We start from the raw sequence: 22,494 nt of genomic DNA, 5'->3' as shown, positions 1-22,494 counted from the left end.
GTAATGGGGTGGCCGGGGAGGAAAACCAACGGCTACTAGAGAGCAGTTTACTGGGCGTGCAGGCCCAGGGATGACATCGTCTGGATATTCCGGTTGGATTCCCATCTGCAAAATGAGTAGCAGTAATAAAGTACCTCTTCTTTATTACTGCACAGGGTTGTCGTAAGGGCAAACGCATTCAAGATAGTAAAAACTATTTCATAGGAACGGTAAATGAACAAGCTGCAGTAAAATGTAAATCAATTGGAGTCCCCTTTTTATAATCTCAGCACTACTAATGCCCCTAAAACCTGAAGACTGGAAGTTCCGTGGTACAGAGAAACTTGCAGATCGATCCTCCCCACTGAGTTCCAAGTTTCTTCTTTCTAAGCGTGCACAGGATTGTAGCCTAGTTTTGGGCTTATCTGATCGAGAAGGATTTTCGAAGGCCTACCTAACTGCTGCATACACCGTTTCTGAAGTCTAATGGTTGTTAGCACTAGCCTAATCATTCCCATTTTACACATGGGGGAAAGTGAGACGGAGAGAGCAGCTTGATTAAGACTCCCCAGTAGAGATACGAATTGTATCGCAGATCGAAATCCAGTCCTCTCTGCACTGAAGAGTCCACTGCAGTCCGAAGCATATTGACTTGGAGGCAAACCCTATTGAAATCAACGAGACTCCCTTTCTGCTGAAGTACGCCGAGAACCGAGCTGAAAATCCCACGGATGTCAGAGGGATTTCGTCGGGTATGTTTGGAACCGCAGCCATCGAGACAAGGAGGCAATGGAGACTCCTGTGGGTCAGTGGTTTGTCCTTTGAAAGTTGCTTGAAAGTTCTGATCTGGATCGGGGTGGAAAGATGCGCAGGCGACGCTTGTTGGTGCACAGGGAAAGTAATGGAGAACTGTGTGCTTGAAACTCTGACGGGCAGCCCTATCGAGATCCGGGACGGGGAACCTACAGCCATCCCGGTGTTGATGAACTCCAACTCCCGTCAGCCCCAACTGGCATGGCCAAGAGCCAGGGATGATGGGAGTTGTAGTCAAACAACATCTCCGGATTGCACCAACCCTGTAAGCCTGGATTCTGACCTCATCCCGCGCGAAATGCACACTTGTTGACTTATTCCTTATTGAATTTATATCCCGCCCTTCCTCCCCAAGGAGCCCAGACCTAACCATTCGCCATCGGGAAGGAAACTGCTTGGGCTTGGGTGTTCTTTTTGCACCCCGACCTCTGGACTAGATCAAAGGCAGACATCCGGCTTGGAGGATTGTGGTACAGGCCTAGCCCTCGCTTTCTCCCGGAACCCATGACTCTTTAGGTTAAGCCTTAAACAGCCTTGGCCCAGTATACCTGAAGGAACATCTCCACCCTCATCATTAAGCCCGGACACTGAGGTCCAGCGCCGAGGGCCTTCTGGCGGTTCCCTCACTGCGAGAAGCAAAGTTGCAGGGAACCAGGCAGAGGGCCTTCTTGGCTGTGGCGCTTGCCCTGTGGAACGCCCTCCCGTCAGATGTCAAGGAAATAAAGAACTACCTGACTTTTAGAAGACATCTGAAGGCAGCCCTGTTGAGGGAAGTTGTTAATGACTGATGTTTTAATGTATTTTTAATATTTTGTTGGAAGCTGCCTAGAGTGGCTGGGGAAACCCAGCCAGATGGGCATAAATAATTATCATCATCATCATCATCATCATCATTATTATTAATAATTCTCATGGTGTACTGCCTGAGTTTGCCAGCTTTCTGTGGCCACTGCGCCTGATTGTTCTGGCTAGGGCTGACAGGAGTAGTAGTCCAAAACATCTGGAGAGTACCAGGGTTGATGGCTTCTGCACTGTTTGCCTGCAACATCCGGTAACCAGAGACGTACGCAGCCTCTGAACATGAACATTTAATTTCTAGCTATTTGTTGTGTGAAGAGGTAGCTCCTACTGTTCGTCTGGGAACCTGCTGCCTTTTGATGACTGACTAATATTTCTCAACAGCACCGTCCCATTGCTGGGTGTGGCAATGCATGCTTTTTATTGCACCCCATTTTATGGCTAGCCATCACCACCCACGGCAATCACGGAGGCAGCAGCTGCAGGGCCACCAAGACTTATTTAATGCTGAAATTTAGAGGGCAGATTTATGGTTGACACAAGCAGGTGCAGCTGTGCCAAAGTCAATGAAGTAACTTTTGCTGATGCAGTTAGGATCTCAGGTGGGTCTGGTATTTGCCTGTACAGTTGCTTCCAATGATCTTTGTGTATTTCTTTGTGGCTGTGCTGGTTGAAACCTTTGGAAATACTGGTGGATAGAACCTTGGCCTGGAGAAAAACTGGCTTGACCTGGCCTGGTCATTGTCACCAGCTCTACTCCTGGATTGGATGTGAGGGGCGAGGTGGGAGCTGCTTCTGCGAAACACTGTTCATTTTCAGGGGCAAGACAGCCAGAACCTAAATAATTGTGTTATAAGAGCTGTAACTTGAAGTGCTTGGACTTGAGCTTGCTTTTCCCTCCTCACTTCCTTTCCCCTCACATGTCATGTCTTTTTAGATTGTGAGCCTGCAGACATGGATCACGCCAGTACCATTGCTTGTAAGCCCTTTTGGCTAGATAAATGCCATAAATGCGCCAATAATATATATATACATAAAAAGAAGGGCGAGAGAAAGAGAGAGGAGGAATTATTATTGTTCCACACATTTATATAGCATTGACTCTACACAGTTGTAGAATGCTCTCCCCAGGACGGTCCGACTGACGCCTTCATTATACACCTTTAGGTGCCAGGCAAAAACATTCCTTTCAGGGTGCCAACTTGAATTCAAGGGGCCCAGGTAAGCCTCACACTGCATAATCAATCACAAATATTTGGGGAGGACCGATGGGACCTTGGCCCCTAGGAGTTGGCTCCTATGGTTCCTCTTCAACCAGGCCTTTGATTGATTGACACCCAATGTCCTTTTAAATGTGTTGTGGCAGGGGAGATTATTGGTTTGTTTCTGTTCTTATTTTTATTATGTATTTTGTGTTTTTTATGTTGTAATTTTATGTTGTGAACCGCCCTGAGCTCTTAGGATGAAGGGCAGCAATACTACTAACTACTACTACTAGTTGATGGGATGGTTTATTTATTTATAAACAATGACCTGTTCTATTTTACTGATACAATATTATTACTTTAGTTGTCATTGCTATTGTGATCATTCAGGCAGTTCATCATGTACCAGGGGATTTGTATATATACCCATATATCCATGCCATCAATGCAGGAGGACAGCATTCAGTTGGGAGAGAGCAGGAAAATCTTTGCATGAAAAGCTTCCCTCGTGAAGCAGCCTCCATTTGGTTGTATACAGTGGTACCTCGGGTTACATACGCTTCAGGTTACATACGCTTCAGGTTACAGACTCCGCTAACCCAGAAATAGTACCTCGGGTTAAGAACTTTGCTTCAGGATGAGAACAGAAATTGTGGGGCAGCGGGGCGGCGGCAACAGCAGCAGGAGGCCCCATTAGCTAAAGTGGTGCTTCAGGTTAAGAACAGTTTCAGGTTAAGAACGGACCTCCGGAAGGAATTAAGTACTTAACCCGAGGTACCACTGTATAAGTAACCCCGCAGGCTGTTGCGTTGGTGGGTGTATTAGGATGTAATTGTTCACATGACTGGGCATAACACAGGTTTGAGGTAAGCCATGGTCACCTGAGCATAACTCACTGGAACATGTAAAGTATTAAGAAAGAAATTTCTCTTTCAGTATGCACACACTGCTATTCTCTCCGTTGCTTCTAGACATTTTTCTTTTTCAGAAATCAACTGCTGGACAAAACCCAGGCACTAGCATGGTCAAATTTTACACTCGTAGTACTTCCTGGTTTAGATGAACCAATGGCAGTAGTGGAAACACACTCAACGGTGCTTTTTATTTTTTTAAGGACAAAGTCATTTGGAAGTAGGACAAACAATTGATATGTCACTCAGCATTGGAGGAGGCCATTGCTTTGCTATTGTCTGTTAATCTTGAGTGTGGAGAAGAATGGTGAGGACTGCTTCATTCCGGTTTACTGGAGTTTTCCTGGTTCGAGAGTTTTTATTATAGAATTGGGAAGCCTGAGAGGATAGCTCAAGGACTGGCAAAAAGTGAATAGCAATTTATTAGATACCGCAAACTCCAATGGTTAGCTTGCCATCTGTCTGCAATGCCTGACACTGGATTACTATTTATTATTCATCCTCAATCATTAATTATAAATCATGGAGCCTATATGCCACTCTATACATTCACATTTGCTATGCATTCACAAACACATTATGTAACGTTTTAAAAGCATGGATTTTCCTAGTATCTCAAGGATAGGTGCGTTGGACCTCTCTAATGTCACAAAGGTGTAAATTAGCTTTGTCCAATCTGCTAAGATAACTGGAGAGTGAAGAGCTGCAGTAGAAAACACTGCAATTGGGAGCCACCTTGAGCCCCATAGTAAATCCAAGAGTTTCCCTCCAGTGTACCAACCTGGTTACCAGCTGCTGATTTTACTTACCTATTGCCATGGACTTACTGCCTGATTTTGGAAAATGAATTGTTCTTATAAGTTTGTTTAATGTAATGTGCTTGATATCCTGCTTAACAATAAAACCTAGTAAGAAATTAACAAAACAGCGGAATGGGTTGTGTTTCAGTGTTAAAACAGCATCGAAACCAACTTTGTTGCACAAATGGGGAAAAAAAGCATTTATCTGAAGCTGAAGAGAAAACTTTGCAGCAAGGGAGCTACAGACATGGGCTGCCACAATTGAGTTATGGGCTCATATACATTAGGGGTACTAATGTATACTAATATATATCTAAGTAATTTGCAGTAGATCAACAAAGTTTTCTGTCTACCAAATGTTTTAAAGTAGTGATAACCCCCCCCCTCCACCCAAAAAAATTAGGCTGCTGAAACCAAGAAATCTGGGATGATGGGACAACTAGAAATGGATTTTTTGCATGGAAGGACTATGAGGTCTCATGAGATGCACTCAGATGCATCCTGTTCCTTAATTCGAAGTACAAGTCTGCACCTCTTTCTAAAGCACCCTTTTGCAGTTGGTTTCTGTTGGTGGACCTGGGGATTCTAAGGGAGGGGGGCGACAAAGATGATTCTGCAGTATTGAAGTCCCCCTGATCTAACAGATTTGAAACCAGTGGAAATATCATAGCTTCCTCCAAAGAATTATAGCTGTGTGAGGGTGATCAGGCCCCATTTCATTTTGGTCATATAGGAATTGTATTTCTATCCTGCCATTCCTCCAAGAAGCTCAGAACACCTTCCTACCATCCTAGTTCCCAGACTTCCTTGTCTAGGAGCCATGGCAAACATGCAGTTGTGAACCAGGATTAAATGCATAGCTCTGGATTGCTCCCATATTGGCAATTGACATGATGATATCAATATATCCTCTTATTTGTGGAATGAATTATCACACCTATCCATTGCAACATTAATGATCTTTAAACACATGACCTGGAGTTCTTATGGCTGCATCTCTCTGCTGCCTCTGGGCCATTTTTCATACCACCCAATTACAAGCCTTTGTGTAAGTAAACAAGGATCTGGTTTCCTCCTGGTAGTTCTAGAGCTAAATATTGCCTCTGCTCTGCAGGAAGAAGATGGTCAGTTGTGGGTGCTTTGCTCTAGCATGGTGCAGGGAGTATAAATATAGCTGCATCTTCCCGACACTGGGTGACAGGAAGATGCAGAGATATTTAAAAATACCTGCTTTGACACTAGCCTAGTTTTGTGCTCAGCGAGAAGCAGAAAGTTGGCCTACATCCCGTTTGCAATCACATTCTGCCATCACCTCCCTCTCCCTTCCCCCAAATTAACAAATTGTAGGACATTTTCCAGAGTCAAAGGCAGGAAGTGAAGTGTATAAATAAAATAAAGTCACTAACCGAAAGGTGCTACTGTAGCTCCCATCTTATTCTGCTTTTGCCTTTATTTACTTTTTGCTCAGATTTTTTCTCAACAGATTTTTTCCTATTACAGTACTTTCCTGGATCTTACCCAGTGGCCACTGTTATCTTCCCAACTTCTCTTCTATTTTTTACTAACCTCTTTCAAATGTTACTTTCACCTTCTTTTCCTGAATTGCTGCTTCCTTCCGATGCTTCACTTTCCCCTTCTGCTCATCTTCGTGATGCGTTCCCCCTCTTGTGCAGTGTGTTTCCATTGAATGGGATTCTGTTATGGCAGAGCTTGCACAAGTATAAGAAAAAGATGCACATCTTGGTTTTTTCTCACACCCCCCCCCCCCATACTAGGAAGAATTTCTTGTGGCTGTGAAAACGGAGATTATGGTACTTTCTCCTAGGCCTTTATTTAATAATAATAAATAATAATAAAAAATCTTTATTTATACCCCTCCCTTCCTGATTCAGAAAACCGGGCTCAGGGCGGCTAACAGCAAATTTAAAACACTTAATTATGATACAACAAAAAACAGCATAAAATATAGTATAAAAGCATGAATAACAATAAATTCAAAGCTCAAAAATCAATTGGGGGAAAAATCCATCCAATAAACATTAGATGGTCACCAGGACTAGCTGGCTAAATTAGTCCTATTTCGGGCCAGCAAGGAGGCCAGGGGAGAATTAGCTGTGGGGTCCCAGAGCAGGTAATCTTCATAAAAAGGGGAGGGAAGAGAAGGGAATAAAATATCAGGCTAAATTCAAATTGAAAGCCAGGTGGAATAGCTCTGTCTTACAGGCCCTGCGGAAAGAGGTTAAATCATGCAGAGCCCTAGTCTCATGGGACAGAGCATTCCACCAGGTTGGAGCTATCACTGAAAAGGCCCTGGCCCTGGTGGAGGATAGTCTGACTTCCTTAGGGCTCGGGATCTCTAAACCAGTGTTTCCCAAACTTTTTTGGGCAACGGCACACCTGTTTACTGAAAAAAAATCTTGCGGCACACCACCATTAAAGCCCCGCCCCGTGACGTCAGCGCGCAGTGTCACGCCGGGAGGGACGCACAAAAGTGAAAGTTTTTTCCCTCCCCCTTGCCGGGGAACCTCCAAGCTTTGGGGGTGGGAGGAGGCAGCAGAGCGAGGGACTGAGGGACGGCGGCAACTGAGGCGGCGGCGGCTGTTGTGGTGGTGGCGGCGATAGCGGGCGGAGGAGGGGGCGGCGGCGGGGCTTGAGGAGCCGTCGCCGGGAGTTGCTGCTGCTGTTGTTGCTGCTGCTGCCCGGACATGCCGGCCTCCTCCTCCTCCGCTGTCTCGCGCTCCTCCCTTTTGCACGCGCTGCCCCGCCGCTCGGCACCACCACCGCGGAGCCGCCCCCGACTCGACGCGGATCCTCGCCGCCACCGCCTCTCACCGCCCGCCTCGCCCGCCTCCCTCCCACGGCACACCAGCCAATGTCTCACGGCACAGTAGTGTGCCGCGGAACACCGGTTGGGAAACACTGCTCTAAACTATGGTTATTCATGGACCTTAAGGTCCTCTGCGGGGCCTACCAGGAAAGGCGGTCCCATAAATACGAGGGCTCTAAGCCACAAAGGGCTTTAAAGGTCCTTTGAAGCTTAACACCTTAGCTTAACACCTAAGGATGGTTCCTTAAAGGATATTGATGGTTAGAATATGTTTGCTTAAATGACCACCAATAGCTTTCGATGCTTGGTGGCTGCTAGCTATTAGTCACACTCTACCAGCTTGAAGCTCACTGGGCGACCTGAGGCTAATCACTGTCTCTCTCAGCCTGACCTACCTCATGGGATTAAATGAGAAGGGGGAGAACTATGTACACCGTCTTGAACTTTTTGGAGAAAAAAGTGGGATATAAATATATATAAATAAATAAATATATTTTAAAAAGAAGTTCTATGGTGCATGCTCTTAAATGTCATATAAAAATGTGTGATGCGTGTATTTTGTGTTATGTGTTTTTGCAATGTTGTCATCAGTAGTAAAGAAGAGTAGTTTCCTGCCGGAAAAGCATGGGGACACACACACACACACACACACACACACACACACACGTGTCTGTTTTGTTGCTTATACCAGTGATGGGAAACTGTGACTGGCTACAGGTTCCCACTACTTCTACTTGCCAAAAACGACAGGTGTGGTATTGTCAAGTGTGAAGGTATACACATTGTGCACATAGTTCTTTCCTCCATGGAGTTGACATCCAAGGTGGAAAACCATCGGTTGTTGAGGCACTGGCTGTTCAGGAAGATTACTCACAAGCAGTGCTTTTTTTTCTAGAAAAAGAGGTGCTGGAGCTCCCACGCGCTGCCCCACAGCCTCCAACACAAGGCCACGAGCAGCATGCTGCCCGAAGTCTCCAACATGCAGCTCTGGGCGCTGTGCCGGTATGCTGCACAGCTGCCGGTATGCTAAATAGAGGTGCCGGAACGCACTGAAGAGATGGCGTAACTCAGTTCCGGTGCGTTCCAGCTGAAAAAAAGCCCTGTTTGCAAAGGTAAAACTCGGCACATACTTAAGAATGGCAAAACGGAGAGCTCTTAAGAATGCAACTGTGTCATTTCAAGGTTACTCGTTAAATAGACTTCCTCTTTAGCTGCTTACAGATGTGGGAAGTGCTGGAATTTTAGTCTACGTGAAATATGGGATATTTGGCAGCAATAAAGGTCTCTCTTTTTGCATGACAAATAACAAGTGAGGGAAAACAAGGGGTGTGAATTAGATGGTGCTCAGTCTCTTTCCCCTTTGAGCTAAAGGAAAGTGTAAGGGTATTTCCTGAGAAGGAAGAATACCGTGCTTAAAAATGTCCTTCCTTAAAAGAAAAAAAATTAGTAGATTCAAAACTCCCTAAAAGTTGCAGATTTCCAGCTTTGAAAGGGTTTGTTACTGGCAAAAGGGACAGGCAGATTACAGCCTTTGGAGCATGTGTGTTGGTTGACACACAGGATGCAGTGGGCATATTTGCACAGTACAAACTTTGAATGGAACTGCATGCTTTGCCAATGAACATGTGCTCCAGTTGTGTGCTTGCTGAATAAGGTGGAGGGGCATTTGCAAGGGAGAATCGTCTTTTTCCCCTGGGTGACTTCTGAGAGCAGAAATGAGCCCAGCTGGGATAAAAATGGTCTGGCGAGGTCAGTAGGGGAAAGCATTGGATGAGGGTTTAAATCACTGTTTCTCCCATGCAAATGTTCCTGGGCCTCCATGTTCATGATATTTGGCAAACAGGGTTGAGAGCTTGTGGAATGAGTTCTGCCCAATCTAATGGTCATGGTGAACTTACAGGCGTGGAGTTCTTTTTGAGATATGCAAATGTTTTGTTTGTTTGTTTGTTTAATTCAACAGAATTTATATACTGCTTGATTGCAAGAAAACCTCCAAGTGGTTTTCAGAAATATATAATAAAACATTAGAATTCTCGGTTAAAAAAACAGGAACAAATATTGAAAAACATTAAAATCAATGGTGGCTAAAAAGAGAGAAAACACATGCAATTTTTTCATGTTTGACTAGGCTTGCCGAAACCATGATATTTTAAGCAGGTGTGGAGGGTTCTAGGTCATTGAACCTGTGGTAAAGTTTGTGAACGCCTCTAGAGGACCTGTTTATTTTTAAATAGTTTTTTTATTGAAGATTTTCTGATTTGTTAGCATTCATCCTGATTTGCTTGCAAGTCTGTTCATTTCATTGGTCATTAGTTTATTCCACACTTTTCAATTCGTTTGCCTGTCATTTTCCAACCCGCAACTGTCCGATTCTTTTTTTAAAGGGGATTTGTTGCGTGAGGGCAACAGGCCCTTTAATCCACTTTAGCAGCACGGACATAACATTTCAGTATGCTCTCGAATCCCTCCTGCAAAATAGTGACAGTCTGGAGGTGTCCTGTGACACAAACCTTCGTGACATCCAGGGGCACATGCCTCACCTTTTTACAGGTTTTTGTAGCCTCTGCATTCTGATGGACGTGGCACAAGAACAAACGGTGCCTCGTGAAAAGCAGCACTCCTATAAACCGCTCGAAAGCACAGTGGGCATAACCCAGCGGCAGGAAATTCCCATAATTAGAGGAGCTGCTGATCTCACTTTCTGTGGAAAGGGGCAACTCAGTGACCAATTGCATCATGTCAATGTATATGTTGCTCAAACCAAACAGGGTATAAATTAGTCGGCGCTCATTTGTTTCATGAAGAGCATTGTTCCTCTTTTATTCAATGACCTTTTTGTTCTTTTACATCCTGGACCAATCAAATGTCATGGTTGTAGCTGAGCCCTGAGTGCAGACAATAGCTTATTCCGTCTATTCTGTTTGAGGGGCTGCAGGAATGGCCAGCCACTTTGTCATGTGGTGACTGGAGGCTGTTTAAAGCAGCTTTTCCCACCATTTAGAAAGTAGCCGAATCCTGAGAGGAAAACCCTGTCATAATAATAATCTAGATCCCATTGAAGTTTTTTTCAGCTTTATGATTTGGGTGGGGTTGGAATGCAGAGCACTCGCTGGCTTTTTCGCTGCTGAAGTGGAGAACTAGAGAGTCAGTTCTGGGGCCTTCATTTGCAGACTCTGAAAAACCTAAGTGCATCTTTTTGTAAGGTTTGTAGAACTAGGAGCTTTGTTGTGCTTGCTGTATGTCAATAAAACCTCCCTGATTATGATATGGGAGTTGCAAGGAGCCAGAACGGATTATAGGAGAGATGGGTGGCTGGGTTTGTGAGGCGTAGCAACGAAGTTGGTTGCTTTGGGTATAATTGTAATTCTTCTGTTTGCAATAATACAAACAGTGCAATATACCTGGACAGGCAAATTTGGTTGTTGATTAAACTGTCTCTTGTCCTAGGATGTCAGGGGTGGACATGGGGAATGAAAGCTTACGGTGGGATGGGGACATTGGTACCAGCCTTCGGACAATTATGTTTCTTTACTTTGTTAAAGAACAGAGACGTAGCCAGAAGCTGGTTATTGAAATGTGTTTGTTTATTGTGATGCACAACTATTAAGTAGTCACACACATAGGACCTGCAACAAAATGTTGCAACAGGGACTTCTGGGCATTTCTCCTGAGATTCCATTCCCCTCCCCCCCTTTAAATGGGCATAAATGATTCCCCCCACATATCTAAACTCACATTTCGGAATCTATTTCTGCACTGATGCCTGACTCCCACACTAGTCTCAAACCACCCATAGTGCTTGTGGATGCTTCAGCCAGGATTTTGCATATGTCAGAAAATTCATCCTTTAGATTTGGGGCCAGACTGCAGAACCAAATTTTAGAACCAAGTCAGGGGCCTTGTCACAAATATATAAACGCCCACACCCACACAAAAAACATACGCATAATTTCACATATACATGCACATGGAAATACAATACTGTATGCTTGGTGGTTAGCTGCTATGGAGAGATGCATAAATACATAAACAAGAGATTTGCAGACATAGAATCATAAAACTGTAGAGTTGGAAGGGACCCTGAGGATCATCTAGTCCAACCCCTCCAATTCAGGAATATGCAGCTGTCCTATACGGGGATCGAACCTGCAACCTTGGCGTTATCAGCACCACACTCTGGCTAGTTGATCTAATTGGTAAACATGCTGTGCATTTTTTTTTAAAAAAAACTAGGCTTAAATATGGTTCTTATTCTTGCACAAGCTGGGTCTTTGGAAGCTGGCCGGCACCATTCACAACACGGGTTTTTATCTGGCATCTCGTAGGACGGATGTCAGACTGTTTCCCTCCTTCTTGGCACTCCATCTTTTTCTCAGAGCCCAATCCCTTGTGTGACATCATCCGCTTTTCCTCCTCGGCCTTAGGCACAGTGTTTCTGGAGCTCGTTGCTTCCTGAACCAGAATTCCTAACTCAGGATAGCGATGTTGGGGAGGAGGAGGAGGCGGTGGTGACGAGGGAGAAACACATAGTTTTGTTTCGCTCGGAAACGTTAAATGAGAAAGGCAGCCGTGGAAAGTCCTTGCATAGCAACCAGCAGCACCAAGGTTATGGTAATTAATTTCAAATCTGTTGAGAAAAGGTCCCTTTCATGTTGGCCTGACGCTTTAAGTGGCTCAAGAAGTATGGAAAAACAGGAAACCAAGCAGCCTCATTAGGAATTGACTCTGCTCAGTAATTAGGAAAACAAGGAAAAGCAGGTGGTGAGGGAACTGAAGTCGACCACAGAGCTTGGGATGGAAATTCTTGTTAGGGGAGGAGGGGCAAAAACAGAAAGATCGCAAGACCCAGGACTGGGTGGTGGACTCATTACATGCTTAGCAATCAAATAGCTGCCTTTGGAGACTGATAGATGTTGCCAGTGTGGGATTTATTTAATAACAAGGCCGTCTTTCAAAAGGCATCTTTGTTCTGCAGAGTCCAGGTTCCCCTCAGTCCAAATCACGTTAAAACAAATTAGCGAGCAATGGTGGGTTTCGCCAGGACATCCAGAAGAGAGGACACCAGTCATTGATATCCATTACGTTGAATTAGCCGAAAACTGAATTGGGTTTCTAAAGGGAGGCTGGGTTGTATACCAGGGTGACCTGAGGCGAAGGAAAGGATGAAAAGGCAGTCGTTGGGTAGAAGAGGGAATCTTGGCAGGGGCAGTTCGCCAAGCGAGAGAAAAGCTGCGTTTGTTGAAGCCTTCACTCCCAGAGAGCTATATGAAAAGGACAAGATCTTCTGTACACCTTTAAAGCTCATCTTGTAATAATCCATATTCAGAGGAGGTATTAAAAAAGGGCTCCAGTTGGCATTTGTGTGGCTGTCAGAAATGTTTTTGCTTGTATTTTGTGAAATATGCATGGTTGCAGCTGCACCTTCTGGAGTTGACGTCTCCATGTGAATTTTCAGCTGAGTCTAGCCAGTTAAGGCAGAATGCTTGGATCTAAGCCTCTTTAATCTCTCGCTAATGAATGCCACACTGGTCAAAACATAAAAGCTGGTCCAAATTCAGGTGGTGCCCAAGGTCTGACATTTGGTTGTGCAAGGATTGCCAACGTTTCAGCTGGCCTCTGTAACTGTGCCTTTAACATGATCTGCAGCAACGAGCTAGCGATCTTGGTCATCTCCATGTTGGGAATTGCTTTCATGTCAAGTTGTAGTTCAAAGCACAGCTACAGTGGTCAGTCGAATCGCTGGCAACCTTATGCCTTGCATCTGTGAGGGATTTTGAAACTAGGACACTGCCTTCCTGACATGCTGCTACTGTTCCTACCAATTGTTCCCATGGCAGGAAGAAGTTTCACCCAATAAATTCCTGTGTGTCCCGGTGCTCGAAGGGCCATGATAGACTAATAAGCCAAAGCAAATGATATACTGACCTAAATAAACTATTGACCTGATATAATAATAATAATAATAATAATAATAATAATAATAATAATAATAATTCACATACCATTTTACAAAATAAACAAATCACAGCATAAATCATACTTAAATCATCAAATGCCTTCTCAGTAAAAGGGAAAAACAACAACAGCAACCCTTTAATGAGAAAAGTTATCTGTTCACGGATATCCCCTGGGTAGATAAATAGACGAAAAACTGTTGTATATTTTTTTGCTGGGAATTCTTTTGCGCATCACCAGCAATAACAAATAACATCTGATCATAAAGCGTGACAATTTACATGCTGTGTATTGTCACGTATCCTCTCAGGATACAGTGGCTTTCAGTCAACAAATTTTGACTCGTGCTGGGGTGGGATGGCGAACATGCGGGACATGAAAGTATAATTTGGGATATTTCACAGACTGCTTTAGGTTGCAATAAACGGCTTCACATTTGTAACAATTTCACCTGATGATGTCAGTGGGATTGCGCTTGAGTGCATGGCAACCTTCATTCCTTGTGTTTATTTCAGGACCGGCTCCAGATTTTAGGCAGCCCTTGACAAAGTGGTGGGCTCCCTCCTACAGTGGTGGGTGTAGTGGTTAAGAGCAGTAGACTCATAATCTGGTGAACCGGGTTCGCGTCCCCGCTCCTCCACATGCAGCTACTGGGTGACCTTGGGCCAGTCACACTTCTCTGAAGTCTCTCAGCCCCACTCACCTCACAGAGTGTTTGTTGTGGGGGAGGAAGGGAAAGGAGATTGTTAGCCGCTTTGAGACTCCTTAGGGTAGTGATAAAGCTGGATATCAAATCCAAACTCCTCCTCCTCTTCTTCTTCTCTCTGGTGGGGTGACGTGGCAGTAGCAGCTGACAAAAACAGCACTCTGAGGAATGCCATGCAGCCCCCCCCATGAGCTATAGCCAAGAACAAACTGGAATGCAAAGAGCATTGCATGAAGGTTTTGACCATGGTTAGCTGAGAAATGTCTGCTATGCAATTCCTTACATTGAGGGATAAGAACCCTCCAGATCTCCAGATGTTGTTGGGCCTCTCACCAGCTCCATCTGGAATGGCTAATGGCCACATCCCCCAGTCTTCTTGTGCCAGGCCTCCTCTTCGACATTGTGAAAGCTCTCAGAGGGCCTTCCCCATAGGGTGGAATTCAGCTTTCCCCAAAGCTCTGACTGTATACTGCTGATTATGCTGTTGCCCCTCCTGAGGTTACTGATGGCGTAATGGGGTCCTCTTGAAACACAAAAAGTCTGGGAAAAGAGATCTGTAAAACATGTCGAAGTTACATGCAAAACACCCCGCCTCCCCTGTTTCCAAGCCCAGCCGCTTTGAAGCTTGTATATTTCTTCATGTTCCTGAAACCAGAAGCGACCTGGAAAAAACTGAAAGGATCCTTCTGTTGTGCTGTGCTGTGCATGCCCCCCACATTTTAAAAAGTAAATCTACTACATGAAATATTGTTGGTCTCGCTCTCCCCCCCTTCTTCTTTCAATTTCAGGAAGTTCCTTAATGCCCTCTGCTTGATTTTGTTTTCCTTGTTATCGGGACAACTAATATTTTTTCCTGTTAGGGGAGAAAAAGATTTTCCCAAGCAGATTAAAGATTCCACCCCCTTCAAGTGTATGAATGGTGACATGGTTCACTTTTATTGCTCTGTTTATTTTTAAGAATCGAGAAGGGGGGGGGATCCACCTTGATTTATCGTAACAAGATGTCCATCCCGGTGCGAGACGTGAGCTGAATTGAATGGTCTCTGCTTGTTTTCGACTCAGTTGCGGCTTCTTATCTGGTAGAATTCTATGGGTGAGTGGGGAGAAGGAGGAAGAGCAAGTGATAAATTTTTGCTACAGCATGTATTGATGGCTTCAGGGGGTAAAATGGGAACAATGCAGGTTGTGATGTGAAAATCTCCCTGTTAAGTTGTGATAATCAGACAATGGTCTCCTTGGAATAAAAGCTGAACTAAACGGTTACTCAAGGGCATAATGCATCTGAGTCTCAAATGTCTCTGTACTAGTGTCCTGGTTATACACATAATCAATTATAAATGAAAATAATTATGATCTTGTAGATTCAACAAAATGAATTGGAATCAGGCCACTCATGTCTTACCATGAAAAAAAGAAACATTGACTAGCATAGTAATAAAACATTATTTATTTATTTATTTATTTATTTATTTATTTATTTATTTATTTATTTATCAATCACCCTATACCCACAGGTCTTAGGGCGGTTACAACATAAAATCACAATATAAACACAAAAAATCATAATAAAACAAAAACAACCCAATGAACCTTCCCGTCCCTAACACATTTTGAAAGGACATTGGGCATTATCTAGTTCAACCTCCTAATACATGTCCAGAGTACCTGTCTTGTATCTGGAAGTATTTTTTAAAAACTGAACTTTGATGGGATATTATTGAGAATCAGACTGATGCAGTTTAGTGCGTTGGACTAGGGCTGGGTGGGTGGTGAATCTAGAGATCAAGTTCTTACTTTTTGTTGTAAACCACTCAGGAAATGTTTATTGATGGGCAAGAAGAGTCACAGCCCATTCCACCAGTGAAACGTTCACCCTAAACTGGAGGTCAAGCTTCTCTGTTCTCTCCTGCTGCTGTGGCCTTTCCCAGTCAAACACTTACCACTCTGTTTTATGCCTTTGAGGGAAACTCCACGTGGGCAAGTCCTCCTAAGATCCCTGTCTGCATTTAGTTCTCCCTATTGCATGTAAAGAAAAGTAATTAAGATGCAGGATCTTCCTTTCCCCCACTTCCTTCTAATTCTACACATTTGCACAATAGTCAACGTTTCCTTTTGCCACCTTGTTGCGTTGTAAGGATCCCAGAGAAAACGCCAGAGAGAAAGAAAAACACTGAAGCTTCTTTATCTCAGATGCTCACTCCAAACTGAAAACAAAACTCAATCACTTCAGCCTCGCCATCTACTTCCTCCACCCCCAGCTCCTTTTGTGCCTTTAATTACAACCCCCAATATGCAGCTCATCTACTCTGACGCCACACACCGTTTAATCTGTGGATAAGGAAGGTGTTTTGTTTTATCCAGAGGGCCGCATTCCCTACTGGGCAACCTTCCAGAGGCCACATACAAGTGGTGGGTGGGGGCAGGGGCAAAAGTGGGTGGAGCAACAGAAGTAAATAGTAGGCTAGTTTTCTGCACACACTCACACTCCTCTCTGTCTCCCCTCTAGGCAAGCAAGAAGCATGATCAATGTTCAAGGACACATTCAGCCAATCAAAAGGACTCATGAAGGATGTGAAACAGAGCCAGTGAGGAGAAGTGCCAAGGCTCAGGCGGCTGCATTCAGCCCCTGGGGTTCCCAACCGAGGGTTCCCAACCTTGCTTTAACTTTGTTCCCAACATGAAATTAATGAACTAAGCCAGTGGTTCCCAATAGGTGGTCTGCAGACCCCAGGGGTAACAAAACTACCATAGAGATAACGATTTTTTCAAAAGTTGTGGGTCCATGGCTTGCCGGTTTTAAAACAGGGGCTCCATCATACTTAGCTAATTGGGAAGCACTGAGCTAAGCAATAAAAATGGCAGAAACAGTTTTTTTGCTTAGTATTCCAGAAGCATAAGGGTCAGTTTGGACAAACCATTAATAGTTTCATGATTATTAATGACTGAGGACCAACTATTTTGAGGTTTAAAAAGCTTCGTCATAAGCAAGAGCGCAGAGGCAAAGTACACTCAGTCCATAGACAGAACCCAAGCACAATTTGCTGGGGCCTGGAGCTAGAGTCCGTTGCCATGAGGAAAAATAGTGAGCTTGGGCTTGAGCATGTTTCTGCAACCTTATTTTCCTGTATCTAAGTATTTATGTGGAGGATCTGGATCTTCTACAGTTTTCTGGAGCCACTTAAAAGGACTGTAGAAGCAACTTCCTGGTTGAAACCCTCTCATCTGAGGGTGCAAGAGAAAGCATGAACGGGAAACTCTAGGCCTTATAGTTTGCAAGAAAAGACATGGTTGCCTTCTTCCTATGTCCCCCTTCATGCATTACTTGCCTGAAGGCACATCACACAAGTAGTGGGTCACAGCACCATGCTCCTGGCCCCACCCCAGCATTGAGCTCTGCTCCTAGGTGTCCATGTGTACTCTGCAGTTTGAAGAGGAGCACCTTCTGCATAGGTTTCCATGCCACTGGGACACCCATGGTTTAAAGGTGCCATGTTCCAGTAAGTCATAGTTAAGATGAACCACAGTGCATTTGGTTTGGGGCAATGCTAAACTGTGGTTAGTTAACAATGGAAATGAAAGCTTCTGTTCTCCTTCTAGAAGCACACAGTAAGAGCTATCCAATATGTCATTATTTATAATTTCTGCCCCATAAAATGAATACAATCAAATATTAAAATCTACAGTGGATGCTTGGATTGCGAACGTGAGCCATGTGGGAGGCACGTTGGCAACCCGCAGAGTTTGCAACCCGCAGCGCTGTGTCTGCGCAAGCACGGGTCGTGATTCGGTGTATCTGCACATGCGCGAGTGCCGAAGCCCGGAAGTAACCCGTTCCAGTACTTCTGGGTCTGGCGCGGTGCGCAACCTGAAAACGCACAACCTAAAGTGTCTGTAACCCGAGGTATGACTGTATTTCTAAATGGAAGGGTAGGTATTTGTGCAAGTGGCCGCCAGGCTGCATGTGAATATTCTACCTCTGTGGTTGTAAAACTGCAGTCCTACCCAGCAATGTACTCTCTCCACAAGAGACAGGATTGTTTCAGATTCTCTTCTTTCCGCAATGCCTTTCAGCCAGGCTTATGAGGTTAAAGAAAAGCCATGATCTATCACTCTTCCCAATGCTTCACACTTGTGCCAAGCAGTCCTCTTCCCCTTCCCTGGGCCACACTTTGGGAATCCTTGTCTGAGCACGTGACAATTGAAGGGCCATGTCTGGTGCTAAAAATCCAGAGCTGAACATGAGGCAGGATCCAAGTACAACAAACGATCCCACTTGTCTGCTCACCAATCAGTTGAGAGGAAATGACTGTAGTTGTCCTGCCCCACTGACACGGTGGATGAAGCTACATGGAGATGTTTTTCTTGGCACCAGCTCTTGGGTTTAAGAGACTTGCACGTGCCACCTGCTCCCTCTTAAGTCTTCCGCCAGCGAACAGAGCACACTTCCTCTTCTTCTGAAGCAAAGTCTGAATCAGTGGGTCTTCTGGGACAGCTTGGTTTGACGTTTCTTCTTTTTTACAAAGAGAAAGAGATTCACGCCAATCTAAATTTCTTTTCCGTCTGATGGGGTTGCTGGGAAGCACACAGTGTAGCAGGAGTTCTTGCTTTGTCTGAATGTAAACTCAGTGTCTTTGTCATCGTATGCATAGGAGGCTGTCTCCGCTTTCAGGACCGAAGGCTAAAAGAGCTAACTTAAAGGCAAGAGTCAGTATAGGATATCCCAGAAACCAAAAGCAGCTTAACCCATTATTATTATTATTATTATTATTATTATTATTATTATTATTATTAAGTTACCTGTATATCCCATCTTTCTTCCACAGAACCCACACATTCTTTGGGGAGACCACATCTAAACCTGATTAGCTTTAGGAACATTACTGAATCCTTCAGATCATGCCCTGAGATCAAACTGAATCCTGCAGTGATTTGGATTATATGAAGAAGATGGTTCTACATCTTCTGTGTCGAAGAATAAATCCAACCCATTTAGCACCTGAGAAAAACAACCTGGGATTTCCCATTGTGAACAACTCATACCGCTTCATGTCTCTTCAAGTTTCTCAGGCTGTTTATTCTTTCCCAGTAGTTGCATTATCATATACGGTATTCCTTGAAATCACAAGGCAACTTATGGTATTCATTTTTGGCAGGATCATACTGTACGACGAAAATCATAAACAAAGGTCACAAATGACATTTTTCTGTGTTGGGGTTTGGCATATTACTCTGCACATATTCTTCTCATCACTCCCCCAGTGAGCAGAGTGTCTGGGACTCTGTTTTTCTCTCCCTCCCCTCAAATTGCTCCTCTCCTACCATCCATTATGCCCTGGACCTCCCCACAAGATGAAGAACTCAAACTCCTGGCTCTAGTTCTGCCAAAGGCTTTAATGCTCAGATCAGATTGGCACATAAGGTAAACTATGGGTTACAAGGTTCAGAGGAAAGATACACGGCTAAGCACAAGCTAAGACATTGATCGAACAAGTAACACCCTCTCCATCTTCTTTTTGAAAAGTGGGGCAGCACAACTATTGGGGCAACAAGTGGTTGGGGGCCTGGGCAAACAGGTCCTCCTTCGAGTGGGTTGTCTCTGTGAGGTCTGTTCTTGCTGGTATCTCCATGGAGACAGAGATGGAGATAAAGCCAGGTCAGCATCAGGGGATGAGTCTTTGCTGACAGGAGGAAGCGATGGAGGTAGCTCCTCAGCAGGAGGGACTGAGCTAGGGGCATCCAGTGTCAGAGCTGAGACATTATTTCAACAGCTCACTTGTCTCTCCACACACCCCCTCCAGCTCTCCAAGCCCTTCCTCAGCATCAGACAATTCTTGGGGTCCCACTAGGGCCTCTACCAAGATCCTTCTGCTCCAACTCTCTGAGTGCTTCTCACTCCTTCACAGGGTTTGGTCACTTCCTCCATGACACCTCTGCAGGATACACTATTCCCCTCCCCCCAATTTTGGGCATGCAAAATTGTACCTGCACACGCCTAACTTAAAAAAAGAAAATCCCAGGATCTTCACAAGAACAAACGTTGTCATCTTTCAAAACAGGCAAAACGGATGCCAAGTTCAAGGCCCTCTTGTTTTTAACATAAGATTTGTTACATATATTTTATGTAAACCACTAAGAGGTTTTGATGGTGAAGTGGTATGCAAACTCAATTAAATAGATAATAGAGGATTCAGGTAGATTATTTGCATTGTGCTGTTAGTTTTGTGTGACTGGAATTGTGAGTATCTTTGAAAAGCTGTTGCAGCTCTGCTTAGAAGTCAGTATGAAAGGTTAAGCAGACACTGAAGGGGGGGGCTTTGTTTTTAAATACATTCTCTCTTACCCACAGACACACACTCTTAACAAATCTTGCTTTGCCAAATATCCCACCCATAAGACAAACAGCAGCCTGGCACTTTCAAATCAGATTGGGCATGTTCTTTAACAAATGATTCACTCATTTAACATCCAGGGGAACTCTTTGCAGGTGAGGCAAAGAAACAATTACCAGTTTAGGCACATAAAGTCACTAGTTCACTTCTGGGAAATGAGGGTATATTCCAGAATGTGGACAGGTTGATTCTCAGAGTAGAACAACACAATATGCGGAGTCTTTAATCTTTCTTCTTAACAGTGGCAAAAGTTTTTCCATTGTAGTTTGGCTTTACCGATTTCTGACTGGGTTTTGTGTATGTGCTACAATTCAAATGGGAGAAAAACATCAAATACTTCCCCAGTAAACTGGCCACATTGTAGTGTGATGTTATGGTTACTGTGTTGAGTTGGGACCAGGCACACCTAGGTTCAAAATCCCTACACAGCCATGAAGCTCACTTACCATCCTGTTTGAGGTTCTGCAGAGGGCTGGCTGCACAAGATAGAAGTCAGTAGATTTGGTCCTGGAACTGAGTTTGGAACCTCTTACATCTGTAGTCAATAAAGTCATGACCTGATTTAACCCAAATACTAGTTGTCATGTCTCATTATTCATTGAATGTGGGAAGTCCATATGGCAGGGGTCCACCTGGGCAAGATTTGTTCCTGGAGCTGAGTTTGGATCAATGAGATTTAGCCAGAGGCCACCCCTCGAGTGGCTACCACAAAAATGGCGGTGTTAGTAAGAATGCGAGACATTTAGGTTTTAGATTTGTCTTGTCAAACCTCCAGGGAACGACACTCCTTCTCTCTGGGAAAATGACATTAATGATGATAGAGTGTTGTTAAACATGCAGGGAAAGAAGATTAACAGAGTCCTTTTTTTCTTTTTTGCAACAACTAGTGTTTACAGTACAAAATAGACCATTGTCACAGAGTTCCTCCTCAGAATAGATCCCTCCAGAGTCAGGATGGACGAATCTGTCTCTAAGTTCCTCATTTTTCCAATCTTAAATTCGGTTCTCCAGAAACGGCTTAGTCATGCTGGCCACATGACCCGGAAGCTGTCTGCGGACAAATGCCGGCTCCCTTGGCCTACAGAGCAAGGTGAGCGTGCAACCCCAGAAGTCGTCCACGACTGGACCTAATTTATGGAGGCTGGCAACACTAATTGACATAAAGGTAAAGGGACCCATGATCATTAGGTCCAGTTGCGGACGACTCTGGGGTTGCGGCGCCCATCTCGCTTTACTGGCCGAGGAAGCCGGCGTACGGCTTACGGGTCATGTGGCCAGCACGACTAAGCCGCTTCTGGAGCAGCGCACGGAAATGCCGTTTACCTTCCCACCGGAGCGGTACCTATTTATCTACTTGCATTTTGATGTGCTTTTGAACTGCTAGGTTGGCAGGAGCAGGGACCAAGCAACGGGAGCTCACCCCGTTACGGGGATTTGAACCTCCAACCTTCTGATCAGCAAGTCCTAGGCTCTGTGGTTTAACTCACAGCGCAGTTTAGAACAAAGCACATTTTTAAAGAAAAAAGATTTTTCTTCCCACCACCATTTGCTGGGGAAAACAAATAGGCGAAGAAGACAACACCTGGGCAGAAAAACCCAGAAGGCCTTGCTGTGCTCCTGTTGCATGCTCTCTCTTCCCTGTCAGGGGCTAGGGCAGCTTAGCCACAGGAGATAGAAGGTGAGATAACACCTTTGTCTTGCTCCCCCTTCCGCAGCATGCAAATGTGCCAGATCCCAAGGCCTCTGTCCATATAGAGCCAACCCCCTTTTGCAAAATACTCCCCTGGCATCCCTCCTTGTTGGCAGGCTGGCTCCTGCAGCTGCCATGAAAAACCCAGGCCCAGTGGATAAAAGAATGGGGAATAATCATTTAAACGACAACAACAGCAAGCCTGTCATATGTGGGCTGTTTTGAAAGGGTGGCATTGCTGCTCTCCCAGGCAACAGCAGGACTGCAAGGCAACTCAAGCAGAGCAGGTGACCTGGTCTGGGCAGAAGCTCTGCCAGTGTGTGCCGAGATCATGATGCTGTTTACAATAAAGCAGGGACGAGGGGGGAGGGGGGACTATAAAAGGAAAGTGGGGGGAGGAAAGGAGCAGCTGAAATCTCCA

At 44.7% G+C, this 22,494-nt stretch overlaps 1 long non-coding RNA gene across 1 annotated transcript; it reads left to right on the top strand.

The window, feature by feature from the left end:
• Nucleotides 1-1,296: 1,296 nt before the first annotated feature.
• Nucleotides 1,297-18,745, top strand: LOC309542753. Its single transcript, XR_014224396.1, has 3 exons — nt 1,297-2,192; nt 8,229-8,445; nt 16,501-18,745. It is a non-coding gene; the product is annotated as an uncharacterized lncRNA (long non-coding RNA).
• Nucleotides 18,746-22,494: the final 3,749 nt, after the last annotated feature.

The sequence above is a fragment of the Podarcis vaucheri genome (genome assembly GCF_965113315.1).
Source record: "Podarcis vaucheri genome assembly, chromosome: 1".
Classification (NCBI taxonomy): domain Eukaryota; kingdom Metazoa; phylum Chordata; class Lepidosauria; order Squamata; family Lacertidae; genus Podarcis; species Podarcis vaucheri.
Note: the sequence above shows the minus strand (reverse complement) of the source record. Positions and strands in the feature narration are given on the sequence as shown.